Below are 13,005 nucleotides of genomic sequence, written 5' to 3' on the forward strand. Positions count from 1 at the left end.
GGTGCGCGCCTCACCCGGGCGCGCTGTCTCTGTGGTGGAACAGGAGGCCTACCTGGTTGATCCTGTAGCATATGCTTGTCTTAAAGGGCGCTGCAGACTCGTCTGAGTTGGGCGTGCAGTCACTGCCAAGTGACCACGCCGGGACAGTAACTGATGGGTGTAGACAACATAGGTGGCGCACGCAGGAGTTGAGTAAACCAAAGTTCCCGATTGTGGACCCACAAGGTAAGTTACCTTGATGGGGTTGGGGGCGGGGGAACTTGACATGAACCTGCGAGCAGCTACGTATCTATGTGGGTTGTGCCCGGCGCCGCGGTTGTCCCGCAACTCCGCAGTGGCTGCACCCGAGTTAATCGAACGAGATTCCCACTGTCCCTACCAGCTACCTAGCGAAACCATAGCCAAGAGAAATGAAATCAGCTCAGACCATAGAGGAAAGAAGACAATCTTCAGCGAGGAAACAAGACCCTGCTAATGGGCGTGATAACTATTGCGGCACCCCTTGTACCACAAGGTACCTGCGGTCTGTAGGCCGCGGGACCCCCCCCCGACTTATCGCCCGCCGAGGGGTGCTTAATCGTGGGTACGCGGGACCGGCCGGTGAGCCGGGCCCAACCAAGGGGCAAGTCTTAGATATTTACGATGAGGCCGACAAAATGGCCATAGTGGCGCTGTTTTACCCTGCGCCGATCTGCGGTGTCAGAAAGAATTTATTTTAACGCAAGTGAATGGGTTTTTTGACAAACTTTAGACTAGATTTTCTTACTGTAATAAAAATTGTCATAAATTCTATATGCTTCCAATTGCTAGTTTAAAGTCTCCTTTCAATCATCAGGATATGCGTTTTGCTAAATTATGGTCCTATTTATTATAAAATTGACGATAAAGTAGGCTATTCTCTAGGAGGGGCGGGATGATTTGATTGACAAGCTACACAACCAATAGCATTCATTCCCCGCCCCCCGCTCTTGATTGACAAGCTACCCAACCAATAATGGTCTGGTCTCATTCTGACGCGTATTGAAAGATGGCGGACCTACAGTCTTGCAACAATAGGCTTCATTTTCGGTCTGTAGAAAGCAGCGGAGGGGGTTTGTCCATCTCATTTATACAGTCTATGGGCCCAACGCGCTAAATTCAGAATAGTCCCAGGGGCGACTATTCTGGTTTGTACCACCAGGTCCCCGCGGTGCTTGGGCCACGGTCTGTAACTTCACTTAACGCCCGCTGAGGGGTGCTTAACACATCGGGTGCCAAACACGGTCTGAACCGTGTGTTTGGTCTTTTTGTTTTTTTCGTTTTTCTCCGCGCGGGCGGGGCTAGAGCAGCTCTGGGAGCACCCATTGTAATCCTGCGAAGGAAGTGCCAGATCGCTCACCGGAAACAAAAAAAAATTCACATCCGCTTCCTGTCTATTTCCTACTTTGAAACGCCTATATCTCCGAATCTGTTTCCTGTGGGGAAAACCGGTCATGCGCGATCCCCCCCCGTTGTAACTCGCAAGGGTAATGATATGGTTCCAGGCTGTAGCCAGGCTCATGGCTCAACATGAATCGATGCATTTTTTCGTGTGGATTTGCTCATCGCGGAGTCTACAGATTTAAACAGTAAAGCGCAGTCAATGGGGAGAATGCTGGCACCCAACGTAAGTTGTTATGAAAAAACGCTGGCACCCGATGTGTTAAGAGTGGGTCCACGGGACCGCCTGGAGAGCCGGGTGTCCGTCGAGGCCTCCCCGGGGGTCCCCAGGGGTCCCTGGCTGTAGAGGCCTGACCCGACCGACAGACCGGTCGGGTTAAGCCTCCGGAGCCAGGGACCCCCGGGGGTCCCCGGTCCACCTCCGCGCCCAGGGACGGCTGTCGGACTGGTGGGCTTTCGGAGCAGCGGGCCGTCGGAGCTGCACCACGTAGCCACAATTTAATGTTGTGGTCACCATCATCATCGGTGTAAAGAAAACTTTATGAAGTCTTATAACTTATAACTTACTAATAATATATCTATATATAGTCTTATACCTTTGGGGGATACCTTGGGGAGCCCGGGGGAACCCAACAGGTGACCCCAACAGCACATTATGGAAGGGCCATATGTGACGCTGAAGGAACATAGGGATGAGGGAAGATAGGGTCTAATTTGGGATGAAGGAACATAGGGCTGAGGGAACATAGGGTATGATTTGGGATGAGGGAACATAGGGCTGAGGGAACATAGGGTCTAATTTGGGATGAGGGAACATAGGGTTGAGGGAACATAGGGCTGAGGGAACATAGGGACTAATTTGGATAAAATAAATTTGTTAGGGATTGAGGGAACATAGGGCTGAGGGAACATAGGGCTGAGGGAACATAGGGATGACCCCCTGCAATGCTGCTGTTCAGCCACAGAGAGGAACGCCGCTCTGGTTTTGGACTCCATGATTGGTCAAGTTCAAGGATTCTGCTATCGACTTTCATGGTCTTTTATAGAAATACGTGAAGCCTGGCTTCATTATCCTGGCTGGACATAGCCTGGCTTGACAAGGCCTAGCTCGACAAAGTCGCTCCTTTTCAGCCTGGCTTTGCTTCGAGGAACGGAATAAACGAGGCTTATATGGACCCGACTTTGTCAAGTCTGGATTTGGCTTAAGTCCAGGCTTAGTTTATTCACCTTTTGAGGAACAGGCCCCTGGTAGAGACCTGTGCTCTGGGGAGCACTTTTTCTAGTTTTATAATGACTCTTAAGGTATTATTATAAAACTTCATAATTGTTGAGCAGACCTTTTTATTTTATAGTTAAACATACATTTTAATAAACGTAAAATGCATAATAATCTCTCGTATAAAGCATTATAATGTCATTGAGGCATTTGGTGCTTTAAGTAAAGTAAAAATGTATGCCTACACCTACAGGAATGTCATGACTTTATTTAGGGTTCATACTACTTAATACTCATACTCAGTTTTCAATTTGTCTCCTCAGCTGTCCAAGTTAAACCAACACACAACTCAACAGGTAAACAAAGATGAAATATATGTATATATTAATTCTTTTTTCAAAGATTTGTTTTTGCCTGTATTTAATGGAGTACAGTAGACTGACAGGAAATGGGGAGAGAGAGATGGGGAGTGATATGCAGCAAAGGTCGTCGGGAACGGGACTCGAACTTGCAATACACTGTCAGTCTAAATTAACAGACTGGGTGACTGCTACGCCAGCCGCCCGGGCCAAAGATGAAATTATTCAAACTGATTAGAGATCACTTCCAGTTCTTATAAATAAAGTAACACATTTCTTTGTGTTATTGATATTTTTTATCACTCTCTGTACAGATGTTGATGATGTCAGGTTGGTGGGAGGAACCAGTAGCTGTACTGGTAGACTGGAGATGAAACACCAGGAAGAGTGGAGACCAGTGTTGGCTTGGTTTGACTGGAACATGATGTCATCATCTGTAGTGTGTAGACAGCTGGACTGTGGCTCTGCTGTTTCAACAGAATTTACTTCTAGTTCTACACGTCAACCTGGATGGATGATTCCATCTTCCTGTGTCGGCTCTGAGTCTTCACTGATGGAGTGTGGACCAGTAAAGTCTTATGATTCCACTCTCACACTGAAGATAAAGTGTTCAGGTAAAACAATAACTTCAACAATGTAAACGTTTTGTGATCATCAACATGCTTTTAAAATGTAGGCCTACCATTTTTGTTCATGTGAAGTCCACAATTACAATATACTAATAAGGCATTTAGCAGACCCTAAACGTTAAATACTCTCATCCAGAGCGATTTACAAGTGTGAGATCGGAATAAGCAGAGTAAGCATGAATTGTATAAAACTAAAAAACATCACATGGATGCACCTAGGACGTATCATCAGTGTTGTAGCCTGGGGTCAACATACAACATAACCCCGCGCCCAGGTGACCCAGCCGGGGTTGATCAAGTTTAAGTCCCAGTAGCTATGGTCAGTCCCCTTAACGCAGGGGTGTCAAACTAATTTTGTGGTTGGGGCCAGATTGGTCAAATGGTGACTTGAGGTGGGCCGGAACCAGTTGCGGACGCACATGCGCGCTCACACGCACTCAGACACTGCTACTAACTATGCATATCACTTTTTTTTTAAATGTATTAAGAAGAATAGCTATAATTATTGACATTAAAAACAAACAATGCAATTTGTAATAATAATTATGATAATAATAATAATAAACCATTTTAAGTAGAATAATTCAATTTGAAGTTAAACAATACCTGGTAATGTGTGTGGGTGGTTAAATAATTAGATTTATAGAACAACAGTGGTGTAAAGTAACTAATTGCATTTACTCAAGTACTGTACCTATAAGTAAAGATTTGACGTATTTTTACTTTACTAGAGAATTTCCAATTTCCAGTACTTTTACTTCTACTCCACTACATCTCACTTCATAACTATAATCCATATTTAGATAAGTTATTTAAAATGTTTATTTATTTTGTAGAATTATATATTTACTATTGTGTAGTAATACAATACAATATGTCTCAAAACATTAGCATGCCATACAGTTGAATTATTGCAAATTAAATAAATATGATTTCAAGAAATTAAAACCAATATTGAATAGCCTAACAAAAGGCAATATAATGTCTGCAGTTGCATTATTGCACATTCCTTCCTTTTGGAGAAGTTACTTTCAGTTTCATTTCAGAAACACACACACACACACACACACACACACACACACACACACACACACGTGCGCGCGAAAAGACTGGTGACGCGATGGTACACACACACACTCACACACACACACACACACACACACACGTGCACGCGCGAAAAGACTGGTGACGCAAGGGTACACACACACACACACACACACACACACACACACACACACACACACACGTGCGCGCGCGCGAAAAGACTGGTGACGCGAGGGTACACACACACACACACACACACACACACACACACACACACACACACACACAATCAAAGTCAAGCGTTCACAGCTGGTGTTAATTATTTTGCCCTGCAAACTATCGCTGGTTATCCTACGAATGATATACCCTCTGACAAGTGGATTCTAGTTTAAGATGAGAACAGTTACAAAGGAAGGCTATTCCTTTCTCACTACCTTCAGTTGAGACGCTGCTGTGTGAGGGGGGAGGTGAGGGGGCAAGGGGTGAAGGGAGAAATGCAGCCGCTCTACTCCTCAGACGAGAGACGCTCTCTCCTACAGGTAGAGTTGAATGGTGATGGTCCTCTGTATGCTAATGACCTTGGCTGTGGCTTCACGGCTTGGCCATTGTTCTCATAGAACAAGTTTGTCAGACCCAGGCACGCTGCCGTTTTTTCTGCCTTTTTTCTGAGATTTTCTATCTTGTTTTTTTCCCATTGGAGGTAGTATTAAATGGCGTTTTCTCAAATCACCTCGCTTGCCAGATTTGATGACGTCGCGGGCTAGAAATGGCCCGCGCAACACCAGTTTGACATCGCTGGGTTAAAGGGATATCTCACCCCCAAAATGACTTTTTTCTATCGATTAGTCACCCCATGGAGACTTAAGTTCATGGATGTTTGTTCGTTTTTGTCACATTCTTAAGCCAATAATTTGATGACCGGCAGGAATAAAAAACATTTTGGGGGTGAACTATCCCTTTAAGTGTCTTGCTTATGGACACCTCAACACATTGCCAGGGGGCGGGAATCAAACCTTCTTCTTGTTCGTCACAGTTGATGATGACCATGGCACGTCCCATGGCATGTCTCAGTTTGTTTACTGTTGGTGAGTGTGCAGATGACTGAAAAGACCAATCTGAGCCTGGAATACTCAGATTGGTCAGAGAGCATGTAGAGCCCTGAGGGACAGGCACAGTTTATTTCTTGGATTTGCGCTGCTGCCTCTTCAACACAGTTCAGGAGCTTCTCCTGCTCTCACAGAGGACTGCACCTTTCTAGACCTTTCTTCTCCAGGCAGGCAGCCTGGGATAGGTGTTCCCAGTGTTTCGGGTTAATTTCAAAGCTCTTCAAGAAGGATTTCAAAGTGTCCTTGTAGTTCTTTTTGGGACCACCTTGTGCTTGTTTGTCACTTTTCAATTCACCAAAGAAAACTTGCTGCGCAGATTGGCCTTTCTGAGGACTTAAAGGGCAAGACCACTTTGGTAGAGGTTTGGGTTGTGTAGTTACCTTGCCATGATGTAACTCCAAAGGTGGGCAAGAAATAAAAAATAATTGCTCCATTGATTAGAAATTGATAATTCAAAATATGCTCCTCATTGACTTACATTGTACGGTAAAACAGCTCTCAAAGTCACTCTTTTAGCACAAAAACGAACGCAAACAAAGTTGATTCAGACAATATAGAACATCACCAAACCCAGTACTGTTTGTTTTTTAAATAAAAATGTCAACTTCCTGTTGATTTTGCCATTTTTAATAAGTAGAAACCCCGGACTGGATCGGCGGATCCGGATCTTCAAATAGTAAAATCAACAGGAAGTTGACATGTTTATTAAAAAAATCACACCCAGTGTGAAGTGGGCGGTGTGTGGTCATCACAACATGACTCACTTTAAAAAAAGGATAAATGACTTTTTTTAAAGTCCATACTGCTATTCATAGGGCTGCACATGTGTCATGTGTTTCGCTAGCCAATCACAGTCCTGATTTTGCAAAGTCAGCCAATCACATTACAGTTAGTGGTGATGACACTAGCTGTAATGTGATTGGCTGATATGAAAAAAGTATCGATTTGCATTAACAATGGAAGGGTTAGGGGGTACACAAATGTTTTGGTCGGTGTCCAAAACTCACTTATAGGGGGCGGCTACACCGCCCCAAAAAACAAACAGTACTGGGTTTGGTGATGCTCTATATCAGTGGTTCTCAAACGTTTTCATGTCAAGGACCCCCAAAATGATATGTATTTGGTCGCGGACCCCCATCTCAAAATATGTTGTTCCAGGGACCCCAGAAGCAAAGATTTGAGTTACAATTGTTCACTTTAAAAAATATATATATTCAAAGATTTGCACACATTTTCACGATTTTTCAAAAATAGCAGATCTACAAGCTCATAGCGCGGCACTCGGTGCCGCGCTATGAGCTTGTATATCTGCTATTTTTGAATAGCCAAAGTATAAAAGGTCATCATTATTCTGATGCTATATTTACACATTTTGCTGGGTACCCCCTGGAATCCCCTCAAGTACCCCTGGGGGTCCCCGGACCCCACTTTGAGAACCAATGCTCTATATTGTCTGAATCAGCTATGTTTGGGTTCATTTATGTGCTAAAAGAGTGACTTTGAGAGCTCTTTTACCGTACAATGTAAGTCAATGAGGAGCATACTTTGAATTATCAATTTCTAATCAATGGAGCAATTATTTTTTATTTCTTGCCCACCTTTGGAGTTACATCATGGCAAGGTAACTACACAACCCAAACCTCTACCAAAGTGATCTTACCCTTTAAGTGTCAGGAATTCTGTCCTGCCATTTGATCCTCAGCAGTTTCCTAAGACAGCTCAGGTGGAGATGGTTTACCAGCATGACGCTGGTAGAATGTCCAGGTTTCACATCCATACAGAAGGGTTGGTAGTATGACAGCCTGGCGGACCTTCAGTTTCGTCTCATGCTTGATGCCACTCCTTGCCCACACTGAGTCACATAGACGTCCATCCCCCTCCAAAGGCCTTGGAGGGGGATCACTATCATGTGCAGCAGAGTCAAAATGTCTCTCTACCATAGAGTTATAATATATCTAGAGGGCAGACTGCCCCACCTCCAGCTATGCATTTCGATGAAAGTTGCTCAGTGGTGTTTGAAGCACCCAGAAGTCTGCCGGAAGTACCAATATTGGGTCCAATCGAATTGAATAGAGCAGGCCATAAAGTTATGAGCAGGCGTACAAACGGTAGATGCACGCGTAGTAGCATTATAAATGCGGAAGTATTGCATTCTCAGATTTGACCACCAGGCTACGGCCGCCTCACTGTTCTACCGTGGCTCTGGGAGCCTGCTCTATACTGGGAGGAACTAGACTTTTATAACTTCCTGATCATGTGACGGTCAGGTGCAGTGGGTGCACCATTCGCCTTGATTCCTACATTATAAGTCTTCCTCTCACACAATATCATGCAAGAGATGGGATACTCTGTACTTAATGTTATTCTAAATAATCTCTCTCTCTCTCTCTCTCTCTCTCTCTCTCTCTCTCTCTCTCTCTCTCTCTCTCTCTCTCTCTCTCCAGAGTCTGTGAGGTTGGTGAATGGTTCTAGTTTGTGTTCAGGCAGAATGGAGGTGAAGGCTAATCAGTCGTGGGTCTCAGTGTATGAAGGTGACTTTGATCAGCAGGATGCAGAGGTGGTCTGTAGAGAGCTTGGCTGTGGGGGATATTCAGTCATCCAGGGGACGCTCGATGGAGAAGTCAAGGCTCCAATGTGGAACGAAGAGTTCCTGTGTGAAGGTAATGAGTTGGTTCTCCTGGACTGTGGAACCTCAAACTCAACTAGAAACACCAGCTCACCTGACAAGACTGTTGTACTCACCTGCTCAGGTAAAATACAAACTATACTTTTGAATTAATATTTTATTATAATAAAATTAATATTACTCTTTAAACATTTACTCTCTTGACTCTTTACAGTGGTTGATGATGTCAGGTTGATGGGAGGAACCAGTAACTGTACTGGTACACTGGAGATGAAACACCAGGGGGAGTGGAGACCAGTGGATGGTGGGTTTCACTGGAACCTGAAGTCATCATCTGTAGTGTGTAGACAGCTGGACTGTGGCTCTGCTGTTTCAACAGAAAGAAGTTCTTGGTTTACACATGAACCTGTGTGGAGGATTACACCTTACTGTGCTGGTTCTGAGTCTTCACTGAGCGACTGTGTCATAATGGAGACTTCTCATATCACACGGAAAGGTTTGATAACAGGCAGACCCACAGTGATCTGTTCAGGTAACTCAACAATGACTTGAACAACAACAATCTTTTCAGTCTCTCGTCCGTCCGTCCGTCCGTCCGTCCGTCTGTCTGTAGACAGATAGACAGACAGACACACTTCCTGTCCATCCGTCAATCTAGCAGTGTGCATGTGTTTTAGGGACTTGTGTAGACTTTTGCTCAGTTGTAAGCTCTTGAGGGAGATATGATGATGATGATGATGATGATGATGATGATGATGATTATCGTTGTTCTCAGTTGGTACTGTTGCTCCTTTCTATTTGATAAACTACCAGTCTTTCTCTGTGTGTGTTTAGAGATTCAGTAAAATAATTTGAATCCGTGATCATTTTAGAATTCCACTTGCAACCATAATACACTCATGTATGTCTCTCTCTCTCTCTCTCTCTCTCTCTCTCTCTCTCTCTCTCTCTCTCTCTCTCTCTCTCTCTCTCTCTCTCTCTCTCTCTCTCTCTCTCTCTCTCGCTCTCTCTCGCTCTGTCTAGAATCTGTGAGGCTGGTGAATGGGACAAGTTTGTGTTCAGGTAGAGTGGAGGTGAAGTCTGATCAGTCGTGGGTCTCAGTGTATGAAGGTGACTTTGATCAGCAGGATGCAGAGGTGGTCTGTAGGGAGCTCGGCTGTGGGGCTCCTTCAGTCCTCCAGGGGGCGCTCTATGGAGAAGTCAAGTGGACCGAACAGTTCCACTGTGCAGGTAATGAGTCTGCTCTCCTGGACTGTGAAACCTCAAACTCTACGAGAAACACCAGCTCACATGACAAGACTGTCGGACTCACCTGCTCAGGTAAAATACAAACTGTACCTTTTAGTTTGAATAGTACATTTTTAAATTAAAGTAATGGTGTCTTTTTATGTTCCCTTATTTGTCCCTGTACAGAGTATGATGATGTCAGGTTGGTGAGAGGAACCAGTAACTGTACTGGTATATTGGAGATGAAACATCAGGGAGACTGGAGACCAGTGGATGGTTGGTCTGACTGGAACCAGAACTCATCATCTGTAGTGTGTAGACAGCTGGACTGTGGCTCTGCTGTTTCAACAGAAAGAAGTTCTGGTTCTACACATAAACCGGCCTGGAGGATTACATCTTCCTGTGTTGGGTCTGAGTCTTCACTGAAGGAGTGTGGAACAAAGATGTCAGCTACTTCCTTCTACCTTCTAGAGGTTATCTGTTCAGGTAACAAATTACTTCAACTACAGTAATATTTACAGTGTCTTACAAAGCCTTGGGAAACACTTCTGCCTGATCGATGAAGCCATTGGAGTCCTGCCCCCCCCCCCCCCCCCCCCCTGCTTTGAAAATATGAAATTGACTTGCTGTGTGTGGAGCGGCTGCATATTGATAAGCTAATGTAACTGTCGAAGACATGATCTTATTGGTTTCTCACTGTAATATATGTTTCATTATTATATATGTACTTCTTCTCTTACTCAATATATTATTATATCTAGGATTTTGCTAAATGTTATTGCGTAACAAGTTCCAACAACATTTAGCTGCTTGCACTTGTACAAGTTAGTGAAAAATAGAGCCTTGATTCTTTATTCTTGAATGATTCTGTGTAAATAACACGACTGGTTTATTATTAAGCAACATGATATGTTCTGATGGGGCGCTACTACTCCCTACCGTTATGTTTAATGTGTAACACATTGTAGCGTGCATCTTGAACAGAGTGCATGATGTCTCTGGTCTTCTTAAATTCCATTTAAATGAAAAAAATGAGGGGCACGGTGGCGCAGTCGGTAGCGCTGTCGCCTCACAGCTAGAAGGTCCTGGGTTCGATTCCCGCCAGGGACGCTGTGGGCGCTGGGGGCGTGTCTTCTCCTCCACGTCATCAGCGCCCATACCCAGGGTGGGGTTGGCGAAAGGGCCTACTCTGTGTGGAGTTTGCATGTTCTCCCCATGTCTCCTAGGGTAGTTAATGCCCTCACAAAAACATGTAGTAATCCTGGTCGCTATACCGCCTCCCCCATGACAGCCGTGGCGCCTGATGGAGGGGAAGGGAACTGGTTGGAATAACGTGTTCCTTCCACGCGCTACGTCCAACCAGGGAAACTCCCCCCTGTCAGGTGACAAGAAAGTCAGTTGGCTCTCATGCACTGAAGGAAGCATAAGCTCGGCCCTGGCCTCCCTGGCTGTGGGGGACTGGTGTAGCGCTGGTGTAGCGCCCAGGATCACTTAGGAAATTGGCACCGGGTGAAAAAAATGGGTTACAAAAATCGCGGGATAAAAATTATAGAGCAAAAAAAAAAATCCATTTAAATATGTGTTATGTTTTTATCATCAGCCAGTGTCAGACATCACTCACTCACACTCTCTCTCTCTCTCTCTCTCTCTCTCTCTCTCTCTCTCTCTCTCTCTCTCTCTCTCTCTCTCTCCAGAGTCTGTGAGGTTGGTGAATGGGACAAGTTTGTGTTCAGGCAGAGTGGAGGTGAAGTCTGATCAGTCGTGGGTCTCAGTGTATGAAGGTGACTTTGACCAGCAGGATGCAGAGGTGGTCTGTAGGGAGCTTGGCTGTGGGGCTGCTTCAGTCCTTCAGGGGGCGCCCTATGGAGAAGTCAAGGCTCCAATGTGGACCGAACAGTTCCAATGTGCAGGTAATGAGTCTACTCTCCTGGACTGTGAAACCTCAAACTCAACTAGAAACACCAGCTCACCTGACAAGACTGTTGGACTCACCTGCTCAGGTAAAATAAACTACAAATTTCAGTTTGGATTGTTATTTCATAATGAAAGTTATTTATAACTGGTTATTCTCTTGTCTCTGTACAGAGTCTGATGATGTCAGGTTGGTGGGAGGAACCAGTAAGTGTATTGGTATACTGGAGATGAATCACAGGGGAGAGTGGAGACCAGTGGATGGTTGGTCTGACTGGAATTTGAAGTCATCATCTGTAGTGTGTAGACAGTTGGACTGTGGCTCTGCTGTTTCAAGAGAAAGGATTTCAGGTTCTACACATGAACGTGTTTGGTGGATTTCATCTTCCTGTGTTGGATCTGAGTCTTCATTGAGTGAGTGTGGAACAAAGGAGTCTGCTAATTCTACTGCCAGACTGGAGGTGATATGTTCAGGTAAAGAAATACTTAAATAATTACATATTTACATTCTCCTATCCGTCAGTCCGTTGTGTTTATAGATCTGCTATTGAAGCCAATCACCTCCGTCTTGTTACAGATATGCTGTTTAAGCCAATCATCATCTTTGTACCCTCCATACATGAGGTTTCTGAGGGACAGCAGCAGGGGCTGCAGGTGATGAAAGGTTCCAGCTTTACCATCAGATGCTCCATTCAGCCACAGTACCCAGGAGGCTTTTTCCACCTGACCTTCACTGGATCCAACACAACACACACCTACACCCAGCCAGCTGTCAATAACTCTGACAACTTCCTGTTTCCTGCAGCAAACCTCACTGGATTCAACACAACACACAACCCCACTGAATCCAACACAACACACAACCTCACTGTACCCAACACAACACACAACCCCACTGAATCCAACACAACACACAACCCAACTGAATCCAACACAACACACAACCTCACTGGATCCAACACAACACACAACCCCACTGAATCCAACACACCACACAACCTCACTGGATCCAACACAACACACAACCCCACTGAATCCAACACAACACACAACCTCACTGGACCCAACACAACACACAACCCCGCTGAATCCAACACAACACACAACCCCATTGAATCCAACACAACACACAACCCCATTGAATCCAGCACAACACACAACCCCGCTGAATCCAACACAACACACAACCCCATTGAATCCAGCACAACACACAACCCCGCTGAATCCAACACAACACACAACCTTACTGGATCCAACACAACACAAAATTACACCCAGACAGCTGTCAATCACTCTGACAACTTCCTGTTTGCCGATTTCCTGTTTCCTCCAGCAAACCACACCCACAACGGAAACTACAGCTGTACTTATCACATCAATGTTTTTAATCATAACTTCTCCTCTAAGAGCGAGGTCCTCTCTCTTACCGTCGCAGGTATGGACCTTTCCAGTCAAAATATGAAACTCA

The sequence above is a fragment of the Gymnoscopelus microlampas genome (genome assembly GCF_963454915.1).
Source record: "Gymnoscopelus microlampas genome assembly, chromosome: 12".
Lineage (NCBI taxonomy): Eukaryota > Metazoa > Chordata > Actinopteri > Myctophiformes > Myctophidae > Gymnoscopelus > Gymnoscopelus microlampas.